We start from the raw sequence: 20,535 nt of genomic DNA, 5'->3' as shown, positions 1-20,535 counted from the left end.
TGAACAATAAGACTAGTTCTATATGAATTGACTCGCACTTCTTAATGACAAAGTTTTCAGTGTACCTTTTAACTTTAGTAAAGGTAAATTTGAAAAGTAATTTGGAGTATGTTGCGATTATATTTACTACTTGCTTATATAAAGTGGATGGGCTTACTGATGTGAAAGGGAGTTGGTTCAGTTGAGCTCTGGTCCCTTAGGTATCAGTTAATTTATTGAGCTGGTATGCAAATGTTAGAATTAGAGTTCCTTACTTCTGGTTTCTGTCTTATTCATTCTGTATGTTACCTGGTATCTAAGTCAAAAAGGGCATTTTTAGCACATAAAAAGCCTTTAGTGGTATCCTGCTGTAGCTATATCATAAAATTTTTATTCATTTGCTGGGCAATTAAGTCCTCTCATAATCTAATCCCATTCTGTTTATCCAGACGTAATTTCTTCAGTTTGAAACTTTTGTTTTTGTCATATCTGGATAGTTGTCAAATTTATATTTTAACTTGTGTTTTTCTGTTTTCTTGAACTGCCCTCCTCTCCAGGCTACTTTTCTGTACATTCAGATTGAGGCCAAGTCCCGCCCCTTCCAGAAATTCTTCTATGCTAAAACATTTTTTTTTAACATTTTTTTATTGTGAGATATGACATATATTCAAAAAAGAAATAACATTTTTTTCATGACATAGTTGTGTATTCTTCACCATAATCATTTTAATGAAACATAACCACATACAAACACAAACATTCTTACCATATGATCATTCTATTCTTGTTACATAATCAGTAACTCACAAAATCATCACATAGTTGTATATTCATCATCATGATCATTTCTCAGAACATTTGCATCAGTTCAGAAAAAGAAATAAAAGGAAAACAGAAAAAACCTCATATATACCATGCCTCTTACCCCTCCCTTTCATTGATCACTAGCATTTCAATCTACCAAATTTATTTTAACATTTGTTCCCCCTATTATTTATTTTTAATCCGTATGTTCTCCTGGCCTGTCAATAAGGCAGATAAAAAGAGCATCATCATACACAAGGTTTTCACAACCACACAGTCACATTGTGAAAGCTATGTCATTATACAACCATCTTCAAGAAATAATACTGGAGCATAGCTCTACATTTTCAGGCAGTTCCCTCCAGCCTTTCCATTACACCTTAACCAAATGGGTGATATCTATTTAATGAGTAAGAATAACCTCCAGGATAACCTCTCAACTCTGTTTGAAATCTCTCAGCCATTGACACTTTATTTTGTCTCATTTTGTTCTTCTCCCTAAAAAAGCAAGAAATTTTAAAGTACATTTTAACAAGTAGTTATAGAACAGATTTCAAAGTTTTGTATGAGTTACATTTCCACAATTTCAAGTTTTTTCTTCTAGCAGCTCCTAGATACTAAACAGTCTGTTTAGCCTGGAGACTAAACAGGAATATTGATATGATGATTAAGTAGTCATACTCTCTGTTATAACTCCACCTTCTCCTCTGATCCTTCTCCCAATCTTTAGGGATACTTGGCCTGTGCCGATTTTAACTTTATCATGTCGAACAGGGGTTTCAACAGTATGGGGTAGAGGGATGGAATTGGCTGATATACTTGGAGAGACTGGTAACTCTGGGTTTCAGGATTTACTGGCTTAGGAACCATCTGAAGGTTTAGGTTTCTGAAAAGTAAATGTAGTGTATGAAACTTGTAGAATCTCAAATAGAGCCCTTGGTGTTCTTTAGTATTAACAGGAATGATGTTGGTTGGGTTTGGCAAACCGTGACAATTAGCATTATCTAGCTGAAGCTTGCATAAGAATAGCCTCCAGAATAGCTTGCCAACTCCATTTGAACACTCTTAGCTACTGATATATATATATATATATGTTTTTTTTTTTTTAATTAACGGAAAGAAAAAAAAGAAATTAACACAACATTTAGAAATCATACCTGATATTTTATTTTGTTACATTTCTTTTCCCCCTTTTCGTCTGGAAGGTGTTATCGATCCTGTGGTGCCAGGGCCTGGCTCATCCCTGGGAGTCTTGTCCCGTTTTGTCAGGGAGAATTTCATCCCTGAATGTCATGTTCCATATAGGGGTGGGTAATGATTTTCTTTGCAGATTAGGGCCTAGAGAGAGAGGGGCTGCATTTGAGCAACAAAAGAGGTTTCCTGGAAGCAATTCTAAGGCATAATTGTAGGTAATTTTAACTTCTCCACCATAAAAATAAGTTTCATAAGGGCAAGTCTCAAAATCAAAGGCTTTGTCTATTTTCTTGGAAGGCTCTAATATTTGTGAGAACACCAGGAGTTTACCAGGTGGGAAAGTTTAATAGTTGCATATTTTTTCTCCAGTTCCTCAAGGGGACTTTTTCTGTTTTTGCATGGGCAGGCTCTGGGAATCAAACCCGGGCCTCTGGCATGGCAGGCAAGAATTCTGTCACTGAGCCACTGTTGCCCACCCTGTCTGTATCAGTACTTTTTAATTATCAGCCCACCATAGTCTGGGATGTATCCAGGTATTACATTAAGCAATATGGAATTACAAGGCCTTGTTCACATTCTAGGCTCCATGTGTTTTGGTTGTTTAAATGAGCAATCCAGGCACTTTTGATTTAGGTTGTTTTATGGAAGATTATATGTTCTAGGTACAATAAACCTCTCTGCTTTTGGTTTCATGTAATAGCTGAAGCTCTGTATTCTAGTTTGCTAGCTGCTAGAATGCCGTATACCAGAAACAGAATGGCTTTCAAAAGGGGAAATTTATTAAGTTGCAAGTTTACAGTTTTCAGGCTGTGAAAATGCCCCAATTAAAGCAAGTCTGTAGAAATGACCAAATTAAGGCACTAACAAGAGGTTACCTTTACTCAAGAAAGGCAGATGAAGTTCAGGGTTTCTCTGCCAACTAGCAAGGCGCATGGCTAACACAGCAGCATCTGCTAGCTTTTTCTCCAGGCTTCTTGTTTCTTGATGCTCCCCCGGGGGCATATACCTTTTTCATCTCCATAGGTCTCTGGCTGTGTGGGCACTCGTGGGTCTCCAGGTTTTTCTAAAATGTGTCCTCTTTTAAAGGATTCTGGTAAGCTAATCAAGACCCACCTGACGTCACATCTCATTCTGATCAAAAGTTAATACCCACAGGGCAGGCCGTGGTGGTTTACCAGGCAGAGTTCTTGCCTGCCATGCCTGAGACCTGTGTTCAATTCCTGGTGCCTGCCCATACAAAACAAAACAAAAAACAAACAAACAAAAAATCAAAAGTTAATACCCACATTTGGGTGAACCACACATCTCCGTGTAGGTAATCTAATCAAGTTTCCAAACTACAGTAATGAATAGGGGTTTAAAGAAATGGCTGCCTCCAGGAGATGGATCAGGACTAAAACATGGCTTTTCTAGGGTACATAATCCTTTCACTCTGGAATACATACAGTATCATTCTTTATTTTGTACTCTGATTAACCTTATTCCCAACCAAATCAGCTCCATTTTTATCTCTAATTGAAGCCTGACCCACTTTTTGGTTACTGTAACAGTTGTTGTGTGCGGCAATGTTGACTCTCAGAACTGCAGAACTACAATTTTGAGTTTTAGCTGTTACAGAGTGTGCTGGTTTGAAAGAATGTATGTATCCTAGAAAAGCCATGTTTTAATCCTAATCCCATTTTGTAAAGGCAGCCATTTCTTCTAATCCCCATTCAGCATTGCATGTTTGAAACTGTAATTAGATCATCTCCCTGGAGATGTAATTTAATCAAGAGTGGTTGTTGAGCTGGATTAGCTGGAGGTATGTCTTCATGCATTTGGGTGGGTCTTGATTAGTCTTTGAAGTCCTATAAAAGAGGAAACATTTTGAAGAAAGATTTCTGAGGGAGCAGAGATCGACATAGCCACGAGAAGCAGAATCCACCAACCAGCGACCTTTGGAGGAAGAAGGAAAATGCCTCCTGGGGAGCTTCATGAAACAGGAAGCCAGGAGAAGAAGCTAGCAGATGACACTGTGTTTGCCATATGCTGTTCCAGATGGGAGAGAAACCCTGACTTGTTCACCATGTGCCTTTCCAGATGAGAGAGAAACTGTGTGTTTGCCATGTACCCTTCCACTTGAGAGAGAAACCCTGAACTTCATCGGCCTTCTTGAATCAAGGTGTCTTTCCCTGGATGCCTGTGATTGGACATTTCTATAAACTTGTTTAATTGGGACATTTTCTTGGCCTTAGGACTGTACACTAGCAACTTATTAAATTCCCCTTTTTAAAAGCCATTCATTTCTGGTATATTGCGTTCCGGCAGCAAGCAAACTAGAACACAGAGGTATTCAAAGTTCCAGGAAAATACCAGTTTATACACATATAATATGGCATCTCAGAATCTAGAAATGTAATTCTGGACTAAGTATGATTGCTATAAGAGCTTAAAATTTAGGCTTTTATAAGTATTTTCTAAAGGAGACCATACCATATTTATGCTTTTGTTCTGGCTTATTTTGCATATTATCTCCAAAGTTCATTCACTTCATTGCGTACCTCACAACTTTGTTCCTTTTTTTGTAGCTGCACAGTATTCTATCACGCATATACATCATAGTTTACCATTCTCCTTCTCAGTCATTGTACTCTTGGCCCCCTCCATTGATTGGGCATCATGGATAATTGCCAAAATAACAATCCCTGTTTTACAGTATCCTCACCTTTACACCTCAGGCCTGCCTCTCCTTGACAGCAGCAGCTGTCTGAGCAAGATGAAGATGCTAATATTGGTGCATGCTGATAGCCGCCAACCTTGGGACTGGGGCATGACCAGTGTGCACCTCAGTGGAGACTCCATTTTTAGACCTGATGGGTTTGGTGGCCCCCAGGCTCCCACTTGAGGTGACCTTAGGCTATAGGGCTGGGTATGCCTGGCTGCTGGTCCTTTTGCATGGCAGGCGGCTAGTCCTGGTACCTGGAGGGTGGCTGGATACTGCAGGTGACTGGGCCTGCTTCTGGGTTCCTCATGGGAGCTCCCAGCTGTGATGCCTAGTGGGAAGATCTTCCAAGTTAGCCATGGGGATTGGCTGGAGTGGAGGAACAATTTGCTGTTTGGACTTGTACTTCTCTGTGCACTGCTGTTTGCCCCTGGTGGGATCTTGCCTGAGTTCACACACTCTGTTCTCTCCATGTCAGTTTCTCCACTTTTTCGTTCAGAACTTCCGTATATAATGTAGAAGACCTCTGGTCACTTGCACCCTGGAACTGCAGTCTGGATCTTTTTTCTCTTTCCCTTCTCTTACTGTTCCATAGAGCAGTGGTGAACTTAGCCTATTCTGTTCTGCCGTCTTCCCAGAAATCTATGCTAGAATCGTTATATCTATTTCTTGAGTAGAAAAATGGGATTGTTATGAGGGTGAGGATTGAATTAATTCACATAATGCACTTAGCATTGTGCCAGCAGCAAATAGTAAAAACTCTTGTTAGGATTTATTATTTTAGTGTAGATTGATCTTAAGCATTCCTTTATTTATAGAGATAGCTTAATATCTACGACATAGTTTAGTCCTTAGATACTTAGCTCTAAGTTGTTCCTTTGTTTCCTCTTGCATAAAACTCTAAAGCTGGATTGTAAACTCTTTCAAGGCAGAGATAGGATTTTATAGTTTTTATCTAATTCAGTTCCTAACATCAGTGACTGAGATTAAATCCTACCCAGTGAAAAATTATTTTTTTTGCGTAGATGTGAGACTATATTTACTGATTTTTCCATTATAAGGCAGCATTATTTAGCCCAATAATTCTATTTGTATTGTTTTTTTCTTTACAAACAGCATCTTTTTTCATCTTAAAAACATTACAGTGAAATTATCATTGTTTAGTATAATATATGAATGTCTATGCACATACAAGAGTATAGTTTTGAGAGAGTTAATTAGAATAGCTTCATGTTAAGACAATGTATGATATTTAAAAAGCTAGAAAGCCAGTGTACTTTTTTTTAAATTTTTTTTTTTTACATGGGCAGGCACCGGGAATCGAACCTGGGTCCTCTGGCATGACAGGCAAGCATTCTTGCCTGCTTTTTTTTTAGCTTTTTATTTTGAATTATTTTCAAGCTTAAAGGGCAGTTACAAAAATAATAACAAATCACATACAGAAAGCTCCCTACATACCTTCCCACCACCAGATAACCAGATCTACCAATTTTAACGTTTGCCAAATTTGCCCTTTTTTTCTTTCTTCCTCCCTCCCTCCCTCCCTCCCTCCCCTCCCCTCCCCTCCCCCCCTTCCATCCATCCCTCCCTTCCTTTCATCCATCCCTTTCATCTATCTATCTGTCATCTGGCTATCTGTCTAATATATCAATCTGTTTTCTTTTTTTAAATATTTTTATTGATAAAACTTAACATACAAACATTCTTAACATACCAACATTCCATACCTGGTGTGCAATCAGTGACTTACAATATTATCACATAGTTGTGTATTTATCACCATTATCATTTTTTTGAACATTTCCATCACTCTAGAAAAAGAAAAAAGAAAAACTCATGTATACCATACCCTTACCCCTCCCTCTCATTGACCACTAATATTTCCATCTACCCAATTTATTTTAACCTTTGTTCCCCCATTATTTGTTTATTTTTTATGCATGTTTTTTACTCATCTTTCCATAACCTAGATAAAAGGAGCATCAGACACAAGGTTTCATAGTCACACAGTCATATTATAAAAACTGTATCATTATACAATCATCTTCAAGAACAAGGCTACTGGAACACAGCTCTCTACAGTTTCAGGTACTTCCTCTAGCCACTGTAATACACCATAAATTAAAAAGTGATATCTGTATAATGTGTAAGAATAACCTCCAGGATAACCTCTTGACTCTGTTTCGAATCTCTCAGCCACTGATACTTAATATTTTCTCATTTCTATCTTCCCCCTTTTGGTCAAGAAAACTTTCTCAATCCCTTGATGCCGGGTCCCGCTCATCCTGAGATTTCTGTTCCACGTTGCCAGGGAGATTTATACCCCTGGGAGTCATGTCCCATGTAGTGGGGGAGGGCAGCGCGTTCACTTGCCATGTCGGCTTAGAGAGCGGTCAATCCATTTCCTTAACACTTGAGTGTAGGTTGTATATATCATGCTCTTTGAACACTCGTTACATATGTTTCTGTGTACATATCCTAAGAACAAAGATGCTCATTTATATAATTACCTTAAGTGCAGTTATCAAGTTGATGAATAGTATTTTGACATAGAACTTGTTGTCTATATTCCCATTTTTTTCGTATGTCCTAGTAATGTCCCTTTGAGCCCTTTCTCCTCCCTTATTAGATCCCATAACATTTTATGGTCATAGACTCTTTAGTTAAACTTGCTTACTTTCTTTTTTTTTTGTAGAACTATATATACAATTTAAACTTTTCTGTCTTAACCACTCCCAAGTCTACCATTCAGTGGGATTAATCATATTCGCAATATTGCCGTACCATCACCATCTTTAATTATTAAAACTTTCCCATCTCTGTAAATGTACCTGATTTTTGAGATTTGAAAATCTTAGAAGATCATTGCTTGACTTTCAGAAATTCTTGTCTTTAAGAATACTGTCTAATAAAACAGTAAATGAAATTTAATGAAGGAAGGACATAAGATTGAGCTTCACTTCTCAGTAATCACCAGAGTATTAATTCAGGTCTAGTAATTGGACAAGGCAGGATAAAGAACATGTAGTCAGATGACTTGAATACTAGTTTTGAATTTGTTCCTGTGCATCTGTGCAACAGACCTTTCAATCTCATAGTTTCTTTGGTGTGATGCTCGTGGGTAGTTATATTGAGAATGCTCTTATTCTTAGGAGATATTGAAATATTTAGGAGTTAAGTATCATTAGGAATGGGTTTAGGGAAAGAATATTTGAGTGCTTTTAATGGGTTTAGAGAAATGGATATTTGAGTGTGGTGTGTGTGTTTATTTATGTGTATAGAGAGAGAGAAAGAGAAGGAGAGATGAAGCAAATGTGACAAATGTTAATGATTTTCTGTCTAGGTGATGTATATGGGTATTCAGTGTATTTCTAACTTATCTGTGTCTTTGAAGTTTTTCAAGAAAAAGTTGGGGAGAAAGTAGTTTTTAAAACAATTATTGTGCTTCAGTTTCTGTAATTCTAACATGGTATTAATATAAATTATTTTTTCCATGCCTTGATGTAAATAAGCACGGTTGGATAACATTTGGCAGAATAGCAGCCAAGAGAACTGAAAAGTGGAATTTTTTTGGCAAACATTAAAGAAGAGCTTAATAATGGTCATTTCAAATAACGTTTTTACCTAAAAGTGTCTTAGCTTAAAATATTATTTTGTTTTTAATAGGAGCATATTGTATTAACATGGAACAAGAACAATCATTTAAGGAATAATATGTAGAGAATATAAGCAGTTGAAATATTGAAAATGAGAATATAGCTAGTTGTAAAGGAGCTCAATAAAGTGCAAAATAGATTAGAAATAGTTGAAAGAGAAATTGTAAATTCGTGAGAACTTTCCCAGAACATGGCACAGAGAGATAAAGACATGAAAAACATGAAAGCAGGGCAACATCTACAGGCTAGATTGAGAAGCTCTAATCTATGTCTGATTGGGGTTCCAGGAGAGAAAATAGTGGAAAAATAATAATGAAGAAATAATGAGTAAGAATTTTCAAGAATTTTAAGAAAGTGGATGTTATCTAATAGTTAGAACTGAATTATAGCAAATATTATATCAAAACTGAGGGATGAAGCAAAGTGGTATCTTAGGTATAAATTTATAACCTTATGTGATTATATTAGATTGAAAAATAAGCGAACTGGATATTAAATTCAGGAAACTGAAAAAGAAAGTAAAACCAAGGAAAGAGGAAGAGAAAGAAAAATTTCTCTTTTCCACTTTCTTTTCCCATTAGCAATGTTTCTCAATATTTTCACCAACCCTTAACCATATGTCTTTTTGTTCATAGTCATCCTAGTTGTGTGAAGTGGTATCAAGAGGAATGTTTTTTTTTTTTTAACTTTTTAAAATTGTGAACTGTATATACAAAAAAAGCAATAAATTTCTAAGTACATTTTAGCAAGTAGCTATAGAGCAGATTTTCAAGTTTGGTATGTGTTACAGTTCCACAATGTTTTGTTTTTTTCTTCTAGCTACTCAAAGACACTGGAGACCAAAAGAAATATCAATAGAATGATTCAGCAGTCATAACCATTTGTTAAATCCTATCTTCTTTTATACTCCTCCTTTTCTTTTTTTTTCTTTTTTGTGAAAAATAGCATATACAAAAAAAGCAATCCATTTCAAAGCACATCGCAACAATTAGTTGTAGAACAGTTTTCAGAGTTTGATATAGATTACAGTTCCACAAGTTTAGATTTTTACTTCTAACTGCTCTAAGGTACTAGAGACTAAAAGAAATATCAGTATAATGATTCAACACTCCTTACTTATTTGTTAAACCCTACTGTCTCTGATTAACTCTACCAGCACCTTTGATCGTTCTCCCACTCTTTAGGGGATATTTGTGCTATGCCCATTCTAACTTCTTCATGTTGAAAGGGGCTATTTATAATATGGGATGGGATGGAACTAGTTGATGTTATGGGAAGGCTGGCCCCTCCACGTTTCAGGAGGGAAGAGGAATAGTTTTAATAGTGATATATTTAATCATAATTTCAGATGCACTTTCATTGAATAGATGAATAGATAAATTCCAATTTTATACAAACTGACCCACAGAAAAAGAGGGATGGTACCCAGCATGTTTAAGTTTAACCTTTAAAATTAAACTGGAGAGAACATACTCGGGAAAATATGTTAACATTCAATGTCATGAACACAAATATCAAAAAAAATTTTTTTGCGTGCTGTATGGTGGGGTCAAATTTCATTCTTTTTCCATGTGAGTATCCCGTTATTGCAGCACTATTTCTTGAATATTTTGTTTGTTTTTGTTGGTTTCTTGGTTTGTTTTGCAGAGTGCATGAGCCAGGAATTGAACCCAGGGCTCCCACATGGCAGGTGAGAATTCTACCACTGAAGTACCCTTGTACCCCGTCAAGATTTTAATTAGGATAGGACTGTAAGGTTAGTTCAGTATTTGAAAATCTTATCAGTATACTTCATAAGTTAAACATAAAACTGAGGAAAAATGAACTTGATAGACTCAGTAAAAGTTTATAGTAAAATTCAATACCATTAATATTCAAAATTAAAAAGGAAAAAAAATTAAAGTATGAAGAGAAGTAAACTTTTTTCCTTCCATTAAAGGCATCTTTCAAACTCTTAACAGCAAACGTCATACCTAAAGGTGAACTCTTAGAAACATTCCTGTTAAAGTCAGGATTAAGAAGACTATCGCCATCTATGCTATTATTCAGCATTGTGCTGGAGGTCCTAGCTCCTAGGAATAAGATAAAAGAAATGTAATCTAACAAGATTGTAAAGGAAGAAAAATGATGAACATTAATTGTAAACAATATGAACACCCCTCTTGAAAATTAAAAAAAAAAATCAACAGGCTATTTGTGTTAATAGAGAATGTGAAGTTACTGGATACAAGATCAAGAATCAGATTGGCAATAATCAATTAGAAAATTAAAAAGATCCCATTACAGCAAGTTCTGTAAAATACCTTGAATAAACCCAACAAAAAATAGAAGACTGTATGGGGAAAATTAGAAAAATTTTATTGACAGATATGAAGTTAAACGTGAATAAAAGGCAGTGCATATTATATTTGTGGATGGAAAGAATGACTGTTACCAAAAAGTTACTTCTCTAATTATGTGAAGTTCCATACAAAAGTCATAGTAGGATTTTACATAGTATGTAAAATTATTTTCATGTGACATAAAGGTGCAAGAATAACTGAGATAGTTCTGGAAAAAAAAAAAAGAGCAAGGAGGAATGACTTGACCTGTTGGATGTCAAGACATTAAAAATTATGGTATTTAGGGTGGGCCACTGTGGCTCAGCAGGCAAGAATGCTTGCCTGCCATGCCCAAGGACCCAGGTTCGTTTCCTGGTGCCTGCCCATGTAAAAAAAAAAAATCATGGTATTTAAAATGGAATGCTACATAGCAATGAAAATAAATAAACTGCCAGATGTAACGTGGATGAATATCCCACGTGTAATGTTGAGCAAGAGAAGTGAGGCATAAGAGTTATATATTGTATGATTCCATTTATAGGAAATTCAAAAACAGGTAAAACTAATCTATGGTGGAAGAGATCAGTGTAGAAATTATCTTGGAGGCATGGTACTGATTGGGTAAGCAAATGAGGAAGCTTTCTGGGACATGAGAAATTTTTATATAGGTCTAGGCTGGGTCACATGGTTGGTATACATGTATCAAATGGTATAGTCAGCATTTGTATACTTGATGTAAGTTACTTCCATAAAAAAAGTAAAAAAGGTATTTGAAGCAATGTAGTATTAGTACAAGAAAAGACATTCATAGAGTAGAGGGTTCAGAAATGGATCCATGCATATCTAGAAAGTTAGTAAATATTAGTGATGGGATTTTCTATCAGTAGGGAAAGAGAGAGCGGTCTGCTGAATTGGTGTTCTGTTGGGAGTGGGGGTGCCGAACCTCTACTCCAAACTATACACAGAAATAAATTCCAGTTGAATTAAACATTAAACATGTAAAAAAGTATTTTTAAAAGAACAAAAAATAGAAGAATATGCAACTTTATGATGTGGAAGTCAGGAAAAGAATGAGCCATCAAGGATAAAAACATTGCCTCAAAAAGAAAAACTTAGGTTCAATAAAAGACATCATAAACCAGACTAAAAGATAAGAGCCTGGGAAGAGATATGTGCATTGTTTGTACTATCTAGGGGATTTGTTTCCAGAATATATAAAGAGCAAAAGAATAAGACAAACAGTACAAATAAAATGAGTAATGAATATAAATGTGCACTTCATAGTAGAGGAAATTGAAATTGGAATGGCTAATGAATTGAAAAGATGGTTAGTCTTATTTGTACAGAAATATAGTCTAAAACTATAAGCCATCAATTTTCACCCATCAAATTGCAAAGCTCAGGATGTGGTGTTACATGGTTGATAATGTGTATACCCTCATATCCAGCGATTACTGTTTGATTACTATTAGCCTAGAGAAATTTGCGTGTTTTCCCAAGGAGATTTGTATAGGGGTATTTTTTGGGGAAAAAAAATCTATGTCTATCAATAGGGGATGGATATATATGATACAGAATAGTCACATAATGGACAAGTATGTAAATATATGTTTAGGTTATCATTATTGTTTTTTATATTATTTATTGGTTTTTTAAATTTAAAAACACATTGTATATACTGTGACCATGAACTGTTCAAAGCATTTTTTCGAGTATTAATTTAATCCTTATAAGAACTCAGAAATAGGTACTATCATATCTCCATTTTGAAAGATGGTGGTAGTGAAGCATAGGTGGTTTAAATAACCTACCTACTCTCTTTAGTAAATGATAGACCTGGAATTCAAAACTAGAATTTTAACCCCCATCACCTGGCTCCAGATTCCACTATGCCATGCTGCTTTTGATGTATATAAATATGGAGAAATCTCATAAATGTAAAGAAAGGCTAGTTGCAGAGTGATGTGTATGGGGTGATCTCACTTATAGTGAGGCTCAGGATAGTTAGTGGTGGTTGCCTCTGAAGCTGGTTAGTAGGTGAGGGAAGTTTTTTTCCCTTAAAGAAGACTATGTATATTACTTTATACCTTTAAAAATACACACACACACACACACACACACACACGCATATTTTTATGTATGCTTATTTTTACTAAAAGAAACACCTGGGAAGATTAACCTTTATTTATTGTTTAATCTTCATTTGTTCTTTTTTTTAAAGCATTTGTTAGCATTTAATGAACCTCCCTCCATATGGCTCCAGGACACAGGCTCCCCCGATACCCTTAATCTTCTCAGCTCTTATGCTGAAGAATTTGGCTTTTCCATTGACAGGTTGCTTTGGGAGCTTTCCCTTCCCCAGAATTTTGTAGTAGCCCCATTGCATCACATTAGTGATGGGAAGCTCCAATCTTATTTTTAGCAGCATTTACCCATGTCTGACTAAGGTCCATGGTTTATCAAACTTGACAGTTGGACAGAAGCTCTGGTTTCTGTTCAAGTGATAATGTCTCATACCAACTTTTCCAAAGTAACCTGGGTCATATTTGTTGAAGTTGGTCCTGTGGTGATGCATGCCACGAGCATTACCCTGACCTCCCTGATGCTTCCTGCATTTGCCTGTGATACAGCTGTGGCAATGACTCACGTGGTCCTGAAGTTTCCGGGCCTTTCTCAATCTGTAAGTCATGTTGGCAGCCAAGATGAAAGAAAGAGCTCTTTATTTATTATTGATAATAACTTATAATAGAAAAATAAATCAATGGCTCTAGCACAGAATATAGTGTAGTTCACAGAGAGTGAGCAGCAGATAAGCCGTATGGATTGGTTTAGGTAGTGGGGAGAGAGATAAGGTGGTGAATAGATTTCATTTTCTTTCTTGAAGGAAGTCAGAGTTTTGCATGGAAAGAGATAGGAAAAAATAATTTCAGTTCAGTATGTGGTGCATAGATCTCTTCTCTTCTCTTCTCTTTCTCTACGCTCACGCCATTTTCTCCAGAAACAAATAGGAGAAGGGAAATGTTTTGAATTGGAATATGGGAAAGAGGAAATGAAATATTGATGATGATCCCACTTCCTTTTTTTTTTCCAGAACCACCATAGACTAAACTCTGTAATAATGGTCAGGGATTGTAGGTTTCTCACCATTGTATCTCTAGAAACTTAGTATGATGCCTTGTTCTTAGTAGACTCCCAGATATTTGAGTGTATAACATAGGCACTTTCATACTTCTCAGATTAACTAGCATCTCAACCCAATGTTTCCTTAAGCTATCTGGAATTTCATCCATTGGTTCATTTGTCAAAGACCACAGTTCACAGTAGACTGTGAACCCTGTATGAAGCCTGGAGTTGTTTTGTTCCGGAGAACTTTGACTTAAGTAATATTTTAATCTGTAGGAAATTTGGGGTCTAAAAAATAAATCCATTTTATTTTCATCATGTTGAGTCTAAGACCTTAAAAAAATGTAGTCTTCTAATATTGGGATAGTATAATTGTTTTTCTCAGTGTTACTGCATTCTCTATCTTTGCCAGTGCTCTTTTAAACTGTTTACGTTCTGTATTTTGTTTGTGGTATTTTTAATTTCCTAAAATCACATTATCTTAAAGTTTCCAGGAGGGTTATGGACTATTTTCAGATGATAATAGTGTTTATAATTTGAGACCAGTGCCTTCTACAATCTGTTTTAGTCTCTCATAAAAAGTAGTGTTGTTATTTCTTTTCACCCTTGTGAGGAGGGATGTGTATTTTCCTTGGCGGCAAGTTGTTGATGTTATCTATCACAGGGAAGCACATTTAAATATCTGAAAATTGCCACAAATGGATAAATAAATCATAGTGAAAGTTATTTATCTCACTTTATAAATATAACATATGTACTGAAGGTGAGAAGACACTAAAACAATGCATCTTATTTTGCTGGATGGATTTTGTCAAACTATAGATCAAATTCTGATCAATGTGAATGTACATAGGCTCCTTTCTTACCATGTAATTCTTTTGCCAGAGATGACATAAAGAGAGTCTGGTTATCATTTGGTAGAACAATCCTGCAGACTCAAGCCTTTGCCCACAAATTTGGGTTAGTCTCAGTTTGGTAAGCTGTCACAGTTCTTCACCTTGAAATAATCCTATGCAGGGTATACCCAAGAGGAACTTAATAATAAAGGAACAAACTATTAAATTCAGTGAAAATGTCAAAATAGTCATTTTTTTTTTTTGAAATTGAAACCACTTTATTGCTTTATCTCTTTTTTTTTAATTTAAAAATTTTTTTTTAGATACCAAAAAATACCAAACACTAACATTTGTAACTTTTGATCGTTCTGTTCTACATATGTAATCAGTAATTTACAATATCATCACATAGTTGCATATTCATAATCATCATGATTTCTCAGAACATTTGCATCTATTTGGAGAAAGAAATAAAAAGAAAACAGAAAAAAATTCATACATACCGTTACCCCCCACCACTCCCCCTTACCGATCACCAACATTTCACTCTAAATTTATTTTAACATTTGTTCCCCCTATTATTCATCTTTATTCCATATGTTTTACTTGTCTGTTGATAAGGTAGATAAAAGGAGCATCAGACACAAGGTTTTCACAATCACACAGTCACATTGTGAAAGCTTTATCATTATACAGTCATCTTCAAGAAACATGGCTACTGGAACACAGCTCCATACTTTCAGGCAGTTCCCTCCAGCCTCTCCACTACATCTTGACTAACAAGGTGATATCTATTTAATGCGTAAGAATAACCTCCAGGATAACCTCTCGACTGTGTTTGGAATCTCTCAGCCATTGCCACTTTATTCTGTCTCATTTTGCTCTTCCCCCTTTTGGTTTGAGGTTTCCTCAGTCCCTTGATGCTGAGTCTCAACTCATTCCAGGATTTCTGTCCCACGTTGCCAGGAAGGTCCACACCCCTGGGAATCATATCCCACGTAGACAAGGGGAGGGTGGTGAGTTTGCTTGTTGTGTTGGCTGGAGAGAGAGGCCACATCTGAGCTACAAAAGAGGTTCTCTTGGGGGTGACTCTTAGGCCTAATTTTAAGTAGGCTTGACCTGTCCTTTGTGGGGTTAAGTTTCATATGAACAAACCCCAAGATTGGGGGCTCAGCCTGTAGCTTTGATTGTTTGCACTGCTTGTGAGGATATCAAGAATTCAACTTGGAGAAGTTGAATTTTCCCCTGTTGTCATCATTCCCCGAAGGGGACTTTGCAAATAGTTTTTTATTCACTGTTCAAATCACTCTGGGATTTATTGGGGTATCAGTCTGGACAAACCAGCAAAATCTCATGTCCTATTGAAGGTTCCATGTACTTATGGTGTTCAGTTAAGCTGTGTACATAAGTTATATTAGGAAATGCACTAGTCAAAATATAAATTTTGTACCAAATAAACATTTTTTGCTTTCGTCTCACACAAAAGGTAAAATTTTAACGTATTAATTACCATCTGTTTACAGCACCCTGCAGTAATGACAGTCCTTTGTTCTTCCTCATGCAAAAACGTTTTTTAAATTTATGCATTTAGTCACTGTCATTATACACTCTAGGCATTCCTAGATTATACCATCTCAGTCTTTACCGCCTATCTTTCTTTCTGATTTCATTTGTGCCCCCAGCCCTCCTCCCTCTTATCATTCTCACATTCAGCTTCATTCAGTGTTTTAACATAATTGTATTACAGTTGGGTAGTATTGTTCTGTCCATTTCTGAGTTTTTACATTTAGTCCTGTTGTACAATCTGTATCCCTTAGCTCCAATTACCCAATATCTTACCCTCAAATAGTCATAATTTAACCATGACAAATTTAGAATGGTGTTGTCCAATAGAAAGATAATAAAAGCTATAAAAGGGAGCTGCATATGTAATCATAAGGTTTCTGATGATCAAATGAAAATAGATAAATGAAAATGTGAAATTACTTTTAAGATAACGTTTTAAATCCTTTTTATTTTGAGCCACTTTAAACTTACAATACAGTGCAGATAAAAAAAATAGTACAGACCCCATAACAACTCCAACATATCCCTAATCCCCCAGACTACCCAGATCTGCCAATTTTAACGTTTTGCCACATTTGCCCTATCATTCTATCTGTCCATCTTTAGTTCAATCTATCATTTCATTTTCTGAACACTTGAGTATAGGTTGTATATATCGTACTCCTTGAATATTTAATAATTCCATGTACATTTCCTAAGAACAAGGATATGCACTTATGTAATTGACCTGAAGTGTGCTTACCAAGTTCAAGAAATTTAACATTGATATAAAGCTTATAGTCTGTATTCCAGTTTGTTCATATGTCTCAATAATGTCCCTTTGAACCTTTTCTCCTCCCTTGAGAGCTCCCATCAAGTATTTAATCATTATTGTCTCTAGTTGCTTTTTTTAAAAAAAAATATTAAAAACAAATTAATTGTGGGGACATATATACAACCCAAACTTTCCCATCTCAACCACTCCCAAATTTACCATTTAGTGGGATTAATCACATTCATAATATTGTGGTATGCTTACTGCATTCCATTATTTAAACTCTCCCACCTCCCCAAATGGAAACTTTATACCCATTAGACATTAACTCCCCGTTTCTTTTGTGCCCTGATCCTGGCAACCTATACTCTACTTTCTTTCTTATGAGTTTGCATATTCTCCAATATTTTCTTTGTAGTTACAATGCTGCTTAAATTTTTTTTTTTGGGGGGGTGTGTGCTGTGTGGTGGGGTCACCTTTCATTCTTTTTCCATATAATTATCCCATCATTGCAGCAGTGTTTGTTGAATTTTTGTTTGTTTGGGAAAGTATATGGGCCAGAATCACCATGCTTTTTACATTTAACATATTAAATCATTAATAGTTTCATTTGCTTACATACCAAGTTTACTTCAGTAGTATTCATAAATTAAATTCCTGTACCTCTCTGTCCTCTCTCCCTTATGTAGTTTCTGTCATACGTTGCATGTTCATACATTATGAGCCCACAAACACTGATTTATCAATACATTTTATGCATATACCTTTAGATCTTCTAGGAAGTAAAAGCTATGTACTAATGTATACAAGAATGCAGTAGTACTACCATTAATATTTACCTGTGTTATTACTCTCATTGTAGATCTTTAGTTCTTCCTGAGGCTTTGATCTATTGTCTATTTGTACTTACCTTTTACCTTGAGAACTCTCTTTAGCGTCTCCTGGAGGACTGCTCTAGTGGTGACCAACTCCCTCAGCTTTTGTTTGTGAGTTTTTTAATCCTTTCCTCAATTATGAAAGACAGTTTTGCTGTATACAGAATTCTTGGTTGGCAGTTTTTTGCTTTCAGCATTTTAAATACTTCATCCCACTTTCTTCTTTCCTCCGTGGTTTCCAATGAAAACTGACTCTTAATCTTATTGAGGCTCCCTTGTATGTGACATGTAGTTTCTCTTGCAACTTTGAGAATTCTCTCTTTATCTTTGTTCTTTAATTTTAAAAAAAATTTTATTTTTGTTTTGTTTTGTTTGTTTTAAATTGACATAAAAAACAACATACAAACACGAACATTCTTAACATACAAACATTCCATACATGGTGTACAGTCAGTAGCTCACAATATCATCACATAGTATATTCATCATCATGATCATTTTTTAGAACTTAGTTTTGTTAATTGTGAAATATAACATATATACAAAACAATAAATTTCTAAGTACATTTTAACAAGTAGTTATAGAACAGATTTTAAAGTTTCGTATGGGTTACAATTCAACAATTTTTGTTTTTTCTTCTAGCTACTCCATGTCTTTACCTTTGACATTCAGCAGTTTGATAGTTTTTGCAACAGCACGGGTTTGTTTGGGTTTATTCTGTTTAGAGTTCATTGAGCATCTTGGATGTGTATATTCATGTCTTTCATAAAATTTGGGAAAATTTTCAGCCCTATTTCTTTGAATATTCTCTGTAACCCTTTTTCTCTCTTCTGGGATTCCCACAATGTGTATATTGGTATAGTTAGTGATATCCCACAGATTTCTCAGGCTTTGTTCATTTTTCTTCATTTCTCCTATTTCTCAGACTGGATGATTTCAATTGTCTTATCTTGAAGTTCTCTGATTCATCTGCACCTCCAGTCTGCTGATGTTGACCCCCATTGGGGAATTTTTAATTTATTACTCTGGTTTTCAGCTCCATTTGTTTCCTTCTCATAATTTCTGACTCTGTTCATAATCTCTCTATGTTCATCTGTTGTTTTCCTGACTTCCTTTCATTCTTTGTCTATGCTTTCCTTTAGCTCCTTGAGCATGTTTAGAACCATTTAAAAGAACTCTCTGGTAAGTTCAAGGGCTGGTCCTTCTCCTTGGTGGTTCTGTCTTCTCTTTTACCTGGCCTGCCCTTTACTTCCTGTTAGTATGTTTTGTAATCTTTTGTTGAGACCTTGACATTTGATATTTTAATGTATCCCTGGAATCTAGAAGCTGAGTCTTTGTTCCTTAAACTTGTATCAAGCTAATGTTATGAGGTTTCCTTGAATGCCAGGAGCAAAGCCTCCTCCCCCCCACAAAGAAGAGGAGAAAAATGCATACATTTCCCAGTCTTTGCAGACTGACCTATGCAGATGGTGTTTCAGGGCTTATCCATACAGTGAAAATTCAGACAATAGTTCCAGGCCAAAACATAGGGGCTTCCCTGATCTTTCTGCACATATATCTTGAGTATGTGTGTGTGGCTCTAGGAATTCCCTGGTTTATACAGATATCAATGTCCCCACTTCCCTAGGAATCAGTTTATTCATGATTCAGGGCTCTGTACTCTATGTTCTATAGCTAGCAGTCTCTTATCCCTGGTGGAATGACTTGATTGTTCTCCCATAACTTTCTGTTAGAGAGCTCTGTGAACGGCTTTCTACACATAGGGAATGTTCTGGATGATGAGACCCTCAGGTCTCAGTCACCAGACAAGATTGGGCCAGATATACATGTTTGTAGTATGTGCACAATGGTTATTGTGCTGAACACCCCCAACTGGGAACCAGGGGTCTGCACTGGGAATGTGGACCAACTCTGCCTAAGCTGGGGAAGGGTGGGGGAGGGGATGTTTTAAAAATATATATATATCTTTTCACACATCTTCACACATATACATTCCAAATTTGGTGTACAATCAATGGCTCACAGTCTTATCACATAGTTGTGTATTCATCACTGTGATCAAATTTTAGAACATTTACAACACTCCAGAAAAAGAAATAAGAAGAAAAAAAACACAACTCATACATACCGTACCTCGTACCTATCCCTCTCATTGACCACTGGTATTTCCTCTACCCAATGTATTTTACCCCTATTCCCACTATTATTTATTTATTTTTTTATCCATTTTTTTTTTTACTCATCTGTCCATACCCTGGATAAAAGGAGCATCAGACACAAGGTTTTCATGGTCACACAGTCACATTGAAATAGTTATATTTTTATACAGTCATTTTCAAGAATCAAGACTACTGGAGCATAGCTCAACAGTTTCAGGTATTTCCTTCCAGCCACTCCAGCATACCATAAACTAAAAAGTGATATCTATATAATGCATAAGAATAACCTCCAGGATAACCTCTCAACTTTGAAATGTCTCAGCCACTGAAACTTTATTTTTTTCTCATTTCTCTCTTCCTCCTTTTGGTCAAGAAGGCTTTCTCAGTCCCTTGAGGGTGGGTCCTGGCTCATCCTGGGAGTTATGTCCCATATTGCCAGAGAGATTTACACCCCTGCGAGTCAGGTCCCATGTAGGAGGGAGGATAGTGAATTCACCTGCTGACTTGACTTAGAGAGAAAGGCCACATTGAGCAACAAAAGAGTTTCCCTGGAGGTGATTCAGGCA

General features: G+C 36.0%; 1 protein-coding gene and 1 pseudogene across 3 annotated transcripts in view; one reads left to right on the top strand and one right to left on the bottom strand.

The window, feature by feature from the left end:
- Positions 1-20,535, top strand: part of YAF2 (YY1 associated factor 2) — a 125,176-nt gene that overhangs the window by 42,679 nt on the left and 61,962 nt on the right. The gene's annotated exons all lie outside the window — the stretch shown is intronic.
- On the bottom strand, positions 12,883-13,422 carry LOC143689985 (large ribosomal subunit protein uL15 pseudogene; annotated as a pseudogene).

This window comes from Tamandua tetradactyla, chromosome 7 (genome assembly GCF_023851605.1).
Source record: "Tamandua tetradactyla isolate mTamTet1 chromosome 7, mTamTet1.pri, whole genome shotgun sequence".
NCBI lineage: Eukaryota > Metazoa > Chordata > Mammalia > Pilosa > Myrmecophagidae > Tamandua > Tamandua tetradactyla.
Note: the sequence above shows the minus strand (reverse complement) of the source record. Positions and strands in the feature narration are given on the sequence as shown.